A 4035-nucleotide genomic window follows, 5' to 3' on the forward strand; every position below is an offset into this window, starting at 1 on the left:
ACATATATATATATATATATATATATATATATATATATATATAAAAATTTGATAAAACAAAATAACATTTATGCACAAATCTTTAAGGCTGAGGGATTATTTTTAAAATTTTATAATTTTTCCGAATAAGATTTCTTATAATTCATTATTTCATTGTAGGTATTTCTTGTTTCAAAATATGACATTGCTTCAATGCCACTACACTGAAAAAAGGAATTTAATAATAGCTACTAAATATTAAGTAAAATAATTTCCAAATTATCACCAAACGATCGATTGTATTATTATATTTGATAATACTTACTAAATAATTTATAAAAAATAAAATTATTTTTAATTACATTAATCGAATTAAAATTACTTCACTCAATATTTGGCTATTATTAGATTCTTTTTTCTTAGTGTACAGTGATTTTTCTATTCTGTAAATGTTGATAAATAAAAAAATTTACAAAACGTAGATAATTAATATTATTATGAAAATATTTTTTAAGTAAGTCGCAGAAAATTTTATTATTATATTCTAACTAAAATATTATTAAAAATGTCGAAACGATTAAAGATAAGTGTAGATATTTTTATCGATATCATTCTCGTATACATTTGATGCAATAAAGTGCGAAAATAATGACGATTGAGAATAATGGCAGCGCGACATGTTTGTTCTTAATTAATACTGGAATGTGACGCAATCTGTGGCAAAAGTATCGCGGGAATCGGCGGCTTCTAATGAAACCGCCGTCAGATAGATTAATATCATAGGGGAAAACTATTTTTGACTCAAGGGCGATCGCGCGAATCGTGCGATGAGTGTCCCGTTCGTTGATTGCAACTCGACACTCGGCAGAGAAAGGTGGCGAGCTGCTGCTGCTGCTACTGCTGCTGCTGCTGTTGCTGCTGCTGCTGCGACTCGTAGGGACGAGTACTTACGTAATGCCAATTATGGTGTCTACGATACTTGCGAGTAAACATCGCTTCGTTACGGTGCGTTTATGCACGCGTTATTCTGTGTCAGCATACCTTGCACTTACTGTTACCGCAATAACGTCGCGGTGCGAAGACACCCTTTTGCTGTCGCTCAGTTGTCCCAGATAATACGAGTGAATGTATCCACGGTACTACACGCGGTGTGTCGACGATCGTTTGACGTCAGAATAAAATAATAATATTCATGCACGCGAGACACATATGTCACTGGTGTTCCAGCGACTTTATCTGTGGATGATCTACGTAGATTCCAATCGCGCGGATCTCGATCTCGCGCAAACTAATAACATAACGTCGTGATCAATAGCAATTTTAATGTCTTCTTGGAAATATTTGTCGACTTTTTTTTTTATATCGATGAATTGCGCTTTTTCACGATTGTCCGCCGTGTTTCTCACTCACCGTTGCGCGTCCGCCGCGATGTGTGCGTACAAATGTATAAATGTACACAAACAAGAACTGATTCACCTAGGGAATTTTCCGAGGCGCGCGGAAGCGCCCGGTATACGCTTAATTACCGAAATATCGCGCTACATTTCGCAATTTGTTATTATCGAACGACAAGCTAGACGATTAATAAAACAAAGTACACTAATTAATAATAATTTGATTTGCGTAATGAGCGCACCAGCGCATTTGCATTTATTGACAAAGTCAATAATGATTTATCGATTCGCAACCGGCAAATAATTGTGGGGCAAATTAAATTGGAATTAGCGTAAAAGCGGCGCCCTTTCTCATTTTAATTAATTACCTTCGCGACAACGTGACGTGCGCGCGCGCGCGCGCGCGTGCATTGCCGGCGGCACGAGATGCCCTTTTGTAATCAAGGAGGTGCTATTTCTCTTAGCAAAAATAATGTGCACACACGACGTAACGAGACGACGGTTAATTATTTAACCCCCGTGATTGAATAATGTCAAATAAACGGTGAATTCGCCATATAACTTTTTGTTTTTTTTTTATTTAAACCGGTTTCGCGAAGAATTTAATCTTTATCCGCTCGCGTGGTGAACCGCAGATGCGGTTTATTAACACTGCTAGATTTTTGCTAGATTTTTGCGTGCAACATTTACATAAACATTTTCCGTGCTTCAAAATTAAATATTCGAATCAATAGCTAGTGATCAGAATTATATACATAAATAAAAAACAGATTTATAATATTTTTTTTTCTTCTTATATAATCTAATCAATTCCTAATAAATTTTCTGCATGATAAATCTTCTCGATAAATTCGCGAATTTAATACCTATACGTTTATTTAATTTAATTCGTAGGGAATAGTATCTTTTGACGCATCCTGTACATTCACTATCACAAACGCGTCGTTCCAGCGTTAACGATCGCCAGAAAAGTATTCTTCCAGTCGGTTGTGCACGTGCGCGTTGGAGAACATCTCAGCGTCATCATCGTTCCTGTCGCCGTCGCCATCGTCGTCGTTGTTATTGCCACTGTCGTCGTCGTCGTCGTCTTCGTCGTCTTCGTCGTCGGATGACTTAACCAACGTGACGTGTGACGCCGGGCGTGCAGCGAGCGACGCGATAAGCAGAGATACGGTCAAGGCCTCCTCGGATGCCGGCCTATCCGTTCCCTTTCCGACATGCTGCTGCATGTACATGCGGCTGTGTGCGCGTGAAATCGAGAGGAAGATAGATAGATGGATAGAAAGAGAGAAAGAGAAAGAGAAATTTTCCTCAAGTTTGCTCGAATAAACGAATAGACGAAACATTGGAATAAATAAAATAAGATTAGAAAAAATATTAATGTCGCTAAAACTTATTATGTGTCTTTTGTAATTTTTTTATAAATCACGATACATACTCCTGTATAATATTTTTTTAAACGGTATAACTTGCTCCTTTCGTAATTGAAAACATCTCAAAACATTTTCAATCATATTATATTCTAAAAATAATAAAAATAACATTATCCGTTTTGATAAAATTCTATGCGTGCGAAGATTTGAACAAATCGTCAGGATATTTTTTCCCGACATTTCTTTTATATTTTTAAAATTCCTAACTGAATATCCAAAAAATTGCAGATGCTTTTGTGTTTATGTTTCATAGTAAAATAATAATTGCACGATGGAGATGATAATTCGTACATTTTGTGTATTAAAAATTTAATAAATAAAGTGACAAAGCATATATTTAATTATTTTATAGAGAAAGATTTTAACACAATAAATATGGAAGAAGACAAAACTGAAGAAAAATACCATAATTTAGACGTTGGAATAAAGATAGGGGCGAGCGTCCATTTTATATTGCAGTGTAAATTCGGCGAAGACCTTCGGCGAAGCCGTGGCGCGATTGGTCCGACTGACCCACTGGCACTGACCTTGGGCCCACCCGACGTGCAGGACTGACCGGCTGCCCGACTGCAGCAGGGTCATATGTCCCTCGTGCAGATTCGACAGCCGGTCGGGCCCGGCCCGAATATCCTCGAGGAAGCGAGCGAGACAGGAGACGGGAGATACGAACTGCGACGTAACCACAGCCGAGTCTCATGGCCGAGCATGCATCGTCGGCTCTTTGTAATGCCGAGCGGAGCATGGTTCGTCCCGCGAAAAAGTAGGGTAATTCGTTGTCGTGCATGCGTGAGAAAGAAAGGAAGAGAGTGCGCTCGAGAGAGAAAGAGAGAGAGAGAGAGAGAGAGAGAAAGATTAACACCGCATCGCATGAGGAAAGAGAGATTTCGTTTCGGTATTACTAATTTTTTACAAATAACGCTCGGCGGGATATAATAAATCGCGAACAGTCGGATTAGTGCACTATAACGTTTCTTCACCGAGATTTACATTCGCTTTCGAGCTGTTAATTTTTTACGTTACTCCACATATTTGAAGTATAAACTTATTTTTCGACCATATTCGCTATGTGTGCGCGCTGAAAATCTTTTGTTCGACTTCTTTTCCGTTTTTATTTTACTGTTATATAAAAAGTAAAATATATTTAGCTTTTGTAATATTAGTTGAAATAATGTTGTACTGAATATTTTGGAGTAAAAGGTTGATTTTTTACTATGCGTTTCTAAAAACGC

This window comes from Atta cephalotes, assembly GCF_000143395.1.
Source record: "Atta cephalotes unplaced genomic scaffold scaffold00001, whole genome shotgun sequence".
Taxonomy (NCBI): Eukaryota; Metazoa; Arthropoda; class Insecta; order Hymenoptera; family Formicidae; genus Atta; species Atta cephalotes.